This window comes from Plodia interpunctella, chromosome 1 (genome assembly GCF_027563975.2).
Source record: "Plodia interpunctella isolate USDA-ARS_2022_Savannah chromosome 1, ilPloInte3.2, whole genome shotgun sequence".
Classification (NCBI taxonomy): domain Eukaryota; kingdom Metazoa; phylum Arthropoda; class Insecta; order Lepidoptera; family Pyralidae; genus Plodia; species Plodia interpunctella.
In genome coordinates, this window is record NC_071294.1 from 11,472,977 (window position 1) to 11,483,791 (window position 10,815).

Genomic DNA, 10,815 nt, shown 5'->3' on the forward strand with positions numbered 1-10,815 from the left:
CTGTTGACACCATATTTTGTATTTTAGAAAATAAAAATAAAAATCTTATTTCTACATAAATATATGCTCTCTACCGTCATTAAAAGGAAAATAAAAGAATATGTCACAAGTGCCCATTTACAACTCAATATATTCGCATGCATGTATTGTATATGTATATTTATTTATATTTATTTTTGAAGTTTATTTTTGAAATAGCTCATAAGTTAGATAAGGTCTTCTGTTTTGGTATAATCTAGTGTTAATAACCATTGTTTAATTTTCTCTTTAATTATTCTTTTAGAATTGGGATATATATTTAATATCTTATTAACTTTATTATATATGCAGCATCCAAACACTTTAAAGTGCCGAGATGCAAAAACTGTTCTGTGGATGGGGGTAGCGCACACGAGATCCGATCTGCGTCTCCGCTCATATATAGTCGGGTCATATGGCATTTGTGTGTGTTTCCTTTGAAGGGTCATCATAATATAGATCTGTCTTACTGTTAGCACTGATGTATCGGCATAAAGTTTTGTAGAGGAATACCGATAAGGTTTTCTTGTCATAACCTTAAGAACGGCTCTTTGAGCTCTTTCCAACGGCATAATCGTGGTCTTGGCTGCACCACCCCATGCAGTAATACAGTATGCTAATAAGGACTTACAAAGTGCATTATAAACTAGCTTTAGTGTATCCAGGTCTGCGCATTTATTTAGGTTTTTAAAAATGTATATGAGTTTTCTTATTTTTGGGATTAAAGCTTTAATATGCTGTTTCCATGTTAAGAAATTATCGATTTGAACCCCCAAATACCTAACAGTACACGATCTAGTTAAAGGCAGACAGGTACAGTTTGAGAAATTATCCCCACAAGTATGCGCTTTGATACTGTATTCGTTTTCTGGAGGCAAAGTGGACGAGTTTATCGCAAAGGTTATATAATTTGTTTTGGTTGAATTTAGGGTTAGTAAGTTTGAGTCTAGCCAAGACATGATCTGGGATAATGATTTTTCAGCACGCTCAAAAGCTGTCGGCCAATTTGGAGCTTTAACGATCATAGCAGTGTCGTCTGCGTAAACGAAAATCTGGCAATGAGGGATGTGAAGCTTACATAGATCATTTATGTATATGAGAAACAAGGTTGGGCCAAGAATAGATCCCTGCGGGACACCAAATACAAGTTTTCGCTCATCACTGACCACCCCATCTATCTTTACACATTGAGTGCGATTTTGTAGGTAGTCCTCGAAAATTGAGAGGGGAAGACCGCGAATACCAACGCTTTCTAATTTTGTTACAAGCAAGGGAATCGAAACGGTGTCAAAGGCTTTGGATAGATCCAAGAACATACCAATACATCGGTGTTTACCATCCAATGCCTCAACAATCGTTTCGAGTAATGAATTGACTGCATCTTCTGTACTAATACCCCTCCTAAAACCAAACTGATTTTTTGCTAGAATATTTTTTGACTCCAAATAGTTTATCAGCCTATTGAATTTTTTGTATGTATGTGTGTTTGTAACGCGATAACTTTCGATCCGTTGGTCTGATTTTGATGAAATTTAAAAGGTATGTAGGATCTGTCAATATAATTTTTGATTTCGTGGGGCATCAAAATCGGTTAAGTCATTTTTAAATATTCACAATTTTGTAAAAACTCACCAAAAATTTATTGTGTTCGCGAGGTCTAAGTTCGCGGCGAACAACTAGTTACTATTATTTTGAAAGTCCCAGTAAATCGTGCGTAGCGTGGTTCCCCCATTGCCCCCAAACAAACACGCTTTAGCTACTAATTGCAGAGGTGGCAAGAGTTATTGCTTATCCATAAATGCGTAGATCTGGTGCTATTTGACATCTATATCCATTGGCTTATCTGTACAATGTTTTAATACAAATAAATTTGACGACCTCGGTGGCGCAGTGGTAATGTGCTTGCCTCTGAACCGATAGCTCCCGGGTTCGATCCCCGGTAGGGTCATGATGGAAAATGATATTTTTCTGATTGGCCCGAATCTTGGATGTCTATCTATATATGTTATAAAATATAGCAACTTTGATTTAGTAACACCCATAACACAAGTCTAGAGCTTACTTTGGGGCTAGCTCAATCTGTGTGATTTGTCCTAATATATTTAATTTATTTAAATCATTATTTATAGATTTCTACGTCTACTTTTAAGTCACTTTACAACAAGGATATTTTTTTTTAATTTTTTTATTTTTTGTCTTCAGCTTCGTCCATGTGAATTTTGTCCTTTCACTCGTACATAAAACTTTTATACTATATACTATGAATGAGAAGGCTACGATCTTGCTACGACGGTGCTAAGTAAGTTTAATTACACGTTCACATTGTTTAATTTTATGATCCATCGCCACAAATTAGTCGTTGCGCGTGTGACTAATGTTGACGAATATGAGGCCTGTAATTAGAGGCTGCGGTGACCACTTTCCATCAGTTGAGCCGCGTACCTGTTTTGTAGTAACAAAGTTCTCAGTAGAAGCATTGGGTTATTTTTGTTTTGTCTTGCTATATAATTTAAAATAGATCATTCATTTTTAAAGTTTTGACAATTCCCAACAGGAATTTACGAATTCTTCGACAAATACAAATACAGTCTTCATTTCATAACATTTGCGAATCGCTTTTGCCCACAGACGAGATTGGAAAAATAAAAAGTTAAAAAAAGAAGCGACCACTCCGAAACTCAGTTAGTCTCCGTTACGGCCGCGGCCCGCCTAATTGCAATCGCTCGCGGTCACAGACAGACGGACAGATTACGGTGTATTATACACATTTTTATATTTGCCATCGTTTTACAATCGCATGAAATTGTGAAAAAAATATATAGACACCTAGCGTTTGCCATTTTGCTCGCGGGGTATTTAATCTCGCTCCTAATTAATCTCCCTGTACTCTGAGCGTTTTCCTGGTTTCTTCCTCAGCCATTAAGCGTCGGAATCCAGAGTTCGATGTCTTCGGCATCCTCACTTGTCACACCATTGGCACACATCCTCGAATGACTTGAAATTATATTATATATCGACGAAGACGATATATAATATAATTTTATATTACGAGTATATATGTCTTCTACAATTTCCATTATTTACGTGATACATACAGATATAAAGAAGGATGGCGTTCATTAAGAGAGGCCTATTTCCAGCAGCAGGACAGAGAAGGCTGTCAGTGAGGACGATGATGAATGGACGAAAAATTTAACAGAAATAAAAATTCTGGCTTCGCTTCTGGCCAACTTTTTGTTGCATCGCCTACAAACCAGAGTTTTATTACACGTTAGCCAAGCTATATAGCTGATAAGAAAATCTTTTGAACTTGTAAAATCTATACATAAATTATATAATTCATACAACATCTTAATATCTATACCGAATCCGTGTATATAGGAAACAAAGACCTAAAATAGATTACTAGCGATGCAAGCTGCACAAGTAGCCTAACCATTGTGATGCAGCAGACAGGCAGACACAATGACCGTCATTTGTCGGCGATCGTGCAATTTGCCGCGCTTACCCGAACATTGCCGATTGTGCCGCCAATTTACTTTGAATATTGAGTTCGTGTCTTTTTTACCGATTTTCATAAATGGAGATTGTCAATATGTTAAAAAATAACTCCTTTATTAATCCAAATAATAGGATTATAATGCAAATGTAAGCGTGTGAGGATGTATGAAACTCATTCAAACTAAATATATACTGTATCAGGCAAATACGAACAGATGGATGTGAATAAATTCCTTTACTCAACGTTAATAACCCTGTTTAATAACAATCTATGATTTGATTTTCTTTTTCAGTTTTTCTTAACTTATTTTGAGAGACATTTTTCCATGAAAAATAGATAAAATATTCTATCGGTTCAAGGATAGAATTTAAACTGAGTACTTATAACACATAGGAATCAAATTGCATAATTAGAACATTTATATCGAAATTCACACGAAAGTAAATAGCAGAGCTTAAAATTTTTAAATGGTTAAACTAATTTAGTTAGTAGCTATATAATTACCACTCGAATGAATTTGCAAATAGCTGAATTGATTAAGGTAGTATATAATTAGTACAGATGTATCTTGCCTATCCTAACCTATGGCGCTCAAACTTGGTCCCTGACCAAAAAACAAAAGCTGCAAGTTTGCTAAAGAGCCGGAGCGTAGCTTGTTAGGTATAAAGAGGACGAATCTCGTCTGAAATACTACCTTACGCTCCATCACGCAAATAACTGATGTCGGTAGAAAGTCTGCGAAACTGAACTGGAATTGGGCGGGTCATGTGAGCCGCATGGCGTCGGCAAGATGGACCACAAGAGTGAATACCTGCGTCCCGACTGATGGGAAAAGATCGCAAGGCAAGCCAAAGGTGCGATGGTCTGACGAACTGTCGGCCTTCGATAAGGATTGGCAACAACTGGCGAGGAATAGAAGTTGGTTGGAAACAAAGAGGGGAGGCTTTTGCCCAGCAGTGGAACCTAAGAGCTACATAAAAAGAAAATTAGTACCTAAATTAGTTAGATTATAGCTAATAATACAAAATAGACACATAATACAGGGTAATTCTTTTAAATATTGCACAATTATTTAATATGCACATGCTCAGTACATTAAATACATAATTTAAAATGAAAACAGAACACAACAATTCAAATTTATGGAAATTTCAATCAGTAAACCGAACTTAATATGGATTAAGTTCGGTTTACTGATCAGTTCATTTGTAATGGAGCTTAAGAAATGTTTTTATTTTTTTAACATGCCTAAATGATTTCTTTGGAAACCAACAAAATTTCATTATCTAATTCTGCTCATGAAATGTGTGCAGTGTTAAAAAATTACATTGTATACTTCAATATGACTTGTGTATTTACTTCTAACACCACTCATTTTTAGTTTTTGGTCAAAACCAAATATTCAAAAACGGTCAAAGTCTACACTCGCTCTGAATAGATCGATCTTAATATTTCTATCACATCGCGTATAGGAATAACAGGGAATCGAACCCAACCCTTTGATTTGGCGCTCGGGGCTACAAACAAATACGACAAAGTGACTACAGAAATCGCTGTGATTGAAATCGGGTGTCTATTACGTGACGCGATGGACATCGACACCCGTTTTACGATAGCTCTTCATTAGCACAGCGTAATAAAGACGTGTGAAAAAGTGATTGGGTCTAACTTCTGAACAAATGAATTGAGTGTTGCGTGTGAGACCACAGAAAAGAACCACTCCTCGTCGTGAATGTCGTAGGAGGTGACAGAAACGCAAAAGCTTTGACAGCTGTTAGGTTGACGTCACTCAAGCCGGTTGTAAAATCTAATTTTAAGGTTATTTTATTGCGCTGACTGCGAAGTAAAATTTAATAAAAATCCCAATGATCTCCAGAATTGTCACCCCGTTATCACATGCAAGTCACGCGCGACAGTCGCGCGACACAAAGCCGTCAAATTTGCGCGCCTCGGCCCGTTTACTGGCATCTCGCATTCACCCGCTGTATACGAAAAATTGCCATTATGTCGCCGCCATGACACCCCGCCTCTTTGTTAGCCTTTGTTCCTAATTTTTGCTCGGGAAAATAGCAAAGAAAACTCTGATCAAAATGCTTAGCGGTGCATAGTCTTCAAGCATATATATCCTGTATCTATTTATCATATAGATAGGTATAAAATAGAATATAATGTTATAAATGCGAAAATGCGTGAATTGCTCAATCTCGCTAATTAGAATTAAATGAAAAAATGAATAAACATTTCATAAATGAATTTTCTAAAGGAAGTGTTTAGTGAAATCACAGATAAAAAATATCTCGAAACTCCCATAGAAGAAGAAAGAACATATGTATAATACGACAGAAGTTATAAGTTTAATGTTTCTGTGTATTTGTGATGTCTGTCCGTGGTTACATAGCAGCCAAACCACACGACCAATTTTGATCTAGTTTTTAATTTCCTTCTAATAAAAAAAAGAATCTAGAAGTAAAACTTGCAACTTTCGTCTTTATTGGTTTAGTTGTTTTCGAGATTTCGAGATGAGTGAGTGTTTTTCGCGTTTATATATACTTATATTACATCATTCTGTTACGAATACGGCAAGACAATAAATATGTCTTTCCACTATTAAGCACGCACAGGAAATTCGATAGAATTATTGACAAATTCCCACATAAAAACCGACATAACCTCTAACAATATCAGAGGTCACTGAACCAGTACAAAAAGCACAAAACAAACTGAAATAATAACCGAACTGATACATCGATAAGTTTTATTTGCTCTCCTCAATATAATCTCGAGTCGAAGGAAGCGGGTGACGACGCGATACGATAGTGTCACACAAAGAAGCTTATTTCCGTCCCAAAACGACCATTTTCTTGTATTCTTCAATGAGAAACAGGCAATTTTAAACCTTGTGGTGTAGAAATTAGTTATCAAGGCGGTGGCATTGTCATGTTTGTCTAGGTGTGTATAGTGAAAATAAAAACTGAGCAAATATCGCGATAAAGCCGAGGGCGCGAGGTCGGCCGTAAACAATATTGATGGGTGAGACTTCGTTGCCTATAATGGTTGTGCCTCTGTGAAGCTGCTTGCACAGTTTAGGTTATATGTTCTTCTTTGTGTCATTAATTCGACCTTTTCAGTCAGTGATAAACAGAACAAAGCGTCAAAGGAAAATGTTAGTTTATTATTATTAAATCAATCAATTATGATTGCGAAATTTTGGCAAGTAAATACACATAGAGAATCAACGAGAGTGAAAATTGAGATATTAATTAACCTATAGATATGAATAACATACAATTAATTATAAAAGAGGTCGCAAAAGACGGTAAGTAGTTTCTGTATAAATTTTTATTCTATGATAATATTGAAGAAAACTTTTATTTATCTCCAGGAACTATTATTATTTTAATAAGGTGAAATTTCTATGGCGGGTATTAATAGTAAAAAATTATACATTTATGAATTTTAGAATGAATACATTATTCTGTCTGTTACTGCCTACTAACCCTTCTGCACTCCAAATCATTGTAAAACGGAACGAGTGCCGGCAAAAACCGAGTGTCGCGATAACACAGACAATGGGAGCTAGTGTCGGCGACAATGGTTCGTTTGTGCCGATTCTTCGCATAATGGCGGGGCGCAAAACGTCGTAATTCGATCAGCCTTTATTTAGCCGCGGACGTGATCGAGTTACTGGCTACTACTACGCGCCTTTGTCCCTTCTGCGCTGTTTGTATTCTTATGTTGGTAATTGTTTGGTTTGTGTAATTAGCAATGCTGTTTTGTTATGTTACTGTTGATATGGTCTTACGGATTTAAACTTGGGCCAGGCAGAATCGGCTTAGTCTGAATAAGATTATACAACCACTATATCGTACGCAGTAAAATTATTTATATTTAAAAGGCTCAAGCTGGAATCTTAGGTAAATCCGAGCTGTTTTTGTATAAAAGAAAAAAATGTTAATTTTGTCATTTTTTTTTTGTTTCGATCACCTTCATAATAATATTAATAGAAACACCAGTGAAAAAAATACTATGATAATGATAATTTTATTTTTGACATATTTTTGTAAAATATGTCAAAAATAAAATTACACATTTTTGGACTAGTCCAAACCCTCCATACTAAATGACATGCCATGTAGAAGTAACGTCACAACTCTTTTTTTTTTTTTATTTTTTTTTTAATTTAAATATTCATTTAAACACACACTTCATTTAAACGTCACAACTTGCTCAAAAATGTTCGCAATGAAAGCCATGTTCATTCGAACGATGTTTCCTTAAAAGTTGTTACAAAATGTATTCTATGATGACTGCGCCGGTTGTTATAATTTCGTACTTTTTGGAAATGGACTTTCCAACTAACTTTAAATCTTCGTGTCATGATCCAGCAGCTTTGTTACAATCTATGAATTATCGTCCTTATATCTATTTTATCGAGATTAGACATATTTTTTACATTTATCTGATCATGTCAACTACCCTATTAGCTCACATGAAGATAGCTCATCTCGTTTTCCCAATCTGATACAAACTATTTTAAGTATTATGCATGCCATTTCATTTCATAAATGTTTTCAGTATGTCCCTATATTTATATAAAGATTCTCATAATAATTCTACTTATAATTCAAATGTAGTTAGAAAGCCCATACAAAAATGTGACTTTGAAGCCGCATTATAATCTTAGATGAACGCCGCGATTCACAAAGCATGTATAGGGACTGCCTTTTTATTGAGTTCTCTTTTGAGCGCTCGGTTACTTTGTGCAAACCTACTGTTGCGTGCTCGGATGATCATGCGCACAATGGAAGAGGCTTGACAGTTTCAATATTTGAAAATATTTTAATAAAAAATATCGTACACCGATTATCTTAACTTAATTTATGCAAAATAAATAATTATGTAGTATAAAACAAAGTCGCTTCCCGCTCTCTGTCCCTATATATGCTTATATTTTTGAATACTAGACAAGGGATTCTGATGCGGATCTTTTAATAGATTTATAAGTATATAACATGCATATAAGACTGCACCCGTGCGTAGCCGGGGCAAGCTGCTAGTAAAACTATAAATTTATGTTAAAGAAAACGAATTATTTATTTATGTCAGTATAAGCATACTCTATCTCTTATCTGAGTGTTATCCCTTTTTTCTTTCTCAGCTGTTAAGCGCAGGTTATCACCAGCCATTTTGCTTCGAAGCCCAGGGTCCTTTTTTCCACTCTTTCCTCTCCTATTCGCAAGGTTTTCGGTATCCTTAGTAGTCACAGTAAATATATACAAATAAGTTATACTGGTCGGAGTTTGCGCAAGACAGAGATGATTGGATGGGCGCGGGGGAGTCCTTTGCCCAGCAGTGGGACAACAAGGGTTAGCAAAAAAAAGTTATATTATACCTACTGTACCTATATCCGACTAAATAAAACGACATTTTTGTTAAGAAAGTAAGAGGCACGACGTAGCACGTCACGACTCCGTTGTTTTAAATAGGTTTTGACACTGACATACAACAAAGACAAACTTATTTAGTTGCAAAAACATGAGTTTACATTTTTTTACAATGTGGTGTTAAAAGAAAACCTTAATCCTACATGTTTCACCGTCCACGGGTATGCAAATTTAAATGGAGAGCATGCTGTCATCCCACGACACAAAATCGAATAGATAAAAGTAACTAAATTAACTAAATTTTTATCTGAGTCTGTCATAAAAAAAATTGTTCAAATTATAATAACATTTATCAATCAGAAAGGACCTGAGGTGCTTTTTAAATTAATTTAAATTCTGATCTTTAACTTGTTGTGGAATTTTGTTATAAATTTTAGGTGCCATACATACAATACTTTTACTGAGTGATGCCGTTTTAGAAGACTGTAAACAGAGTCTATAATTATTCCGATGATTTCTTAACACAACATCATGTACGTTGACGTAAATCGTACAATTTCTGCGTTGTCTGTCTGTCGATAGAAGTCAAAACGACTGAGCAATGGGGGCGTAGCTCTAACTTCAATTTTTCATCGATTTTCATTTTAATATCACATCCAGTAAGCTCACACCGATCGAGCAACACAACAGGCTATCCGCAGAATTTTGTACACTCATCCGATTAGAGTATGTTTATGAGTTCTTTGTGGGCTGAACGTCTGAACACAATGCAGCTGTATCGGCTTCCATTGTCATGTTATTTTTAAACGTTATCTTGTTTTGATACGAGTCTAAGCACAATTTATTTCTTTTTTTAAACTGACACATATTTGAATGGATGTCTATATGATCGTTATTAACTCAGAAATAATGGAAAATTATAAATTACAAGTAAAATGTTATACTGCCCGATGTCCATGACCTTATTCGCGTGGATGATATGACTCCGGCCTGTTATGAATTCAAAAATAGTATATTTGGTCCAAAAAATGTTAACCTTACCATTTTTTCATTCGGTCTAATTCAGACTTTCGAACAATATGTGTACAGTTTAGAAATTGAAGAATCATAAATTATTCTCCTTTTCTTGTGTTATGGCTCCATTTGTCATAATGAATTACACAACACAAACAGATAGTTAATTAAGTACCTATCTTTCTTCTAAATAAGTGGGCCCGTATAAAACCATACAAAATGAACACACTATCAAAGTTAAAACACGAAAAACACAACCAAAAATATATCGTCCCAAACACACAACAAATAATAAAACGCAATCTAAAACTAACAAAAAGGACAATATAGACGGTCTGTTTCCCCGCGAAGAATGCTCGACGCGACATAAATAATAGCGGTAAATAAGAGTAAAATATTGAAAAGTGTCATGGCGGCAGAAAGGCGCGAAACGGGAATAAACTGGATATCCCGAGTTTCCGGCCGGCGCGCGCCAAAATGGCAGAACGGATATTCGAGTGGCATAGAGCCGAGGATAGACAAGCTTAGAAACAATGTTTCCTTGTTCTGTTTAAAAAAGGAAATTTTATCTCCCTCTCTATCCTCTCTCTTTAGTCTTCTCATGGTTTCATTCGTAACTGTGGCGCCGCAAAGCCCGGTGTCAGCGTAAAAAACACGGAATAATTTATTTTGCCGTAGTAAAAAATAACTTTAAAATTTATAACCGGACTGACGTCAACTCACCTTAGGAATGCTATTGTTACCTGTCAGCTACCTAGGCTATGTGTCCTATAGTCGCCTCGCACGACATTCACGGGATGATATGGGTGACCCTATTCTAAGGAGAACATTTAATTATAAACATTCACAAAAATATTTAATATTACATTATAAACTAATCTATTGTTTCAAATAATA

The 10,815-nt window shown here is 35.5% G+C and overlaps 1 long non-coding RNA gene across 1 annotated transcript in view; it reads right to left on the reverse strand.

Moving 5' to 3' along the window:
* LOC128673018 (uncharacterized) overlaps positions 1 to 10,263 on the reverse strand; it is a 66,040-nt gene extending 55,777 nt beyond the window's left edge. Inside the window, exon 1 of the long non-coding RNA XR_008405032.1 lies at positions 10,148 to 10,263. This is a non-coding gene — a long non-coding RNA (uncharacterized LOC128673018). The remainder of the gene's footprint in view (positions 1 to 10,147) is intronic.
* Positions 10,264 to 10,815: the final 552 nt, after the last annotated feature.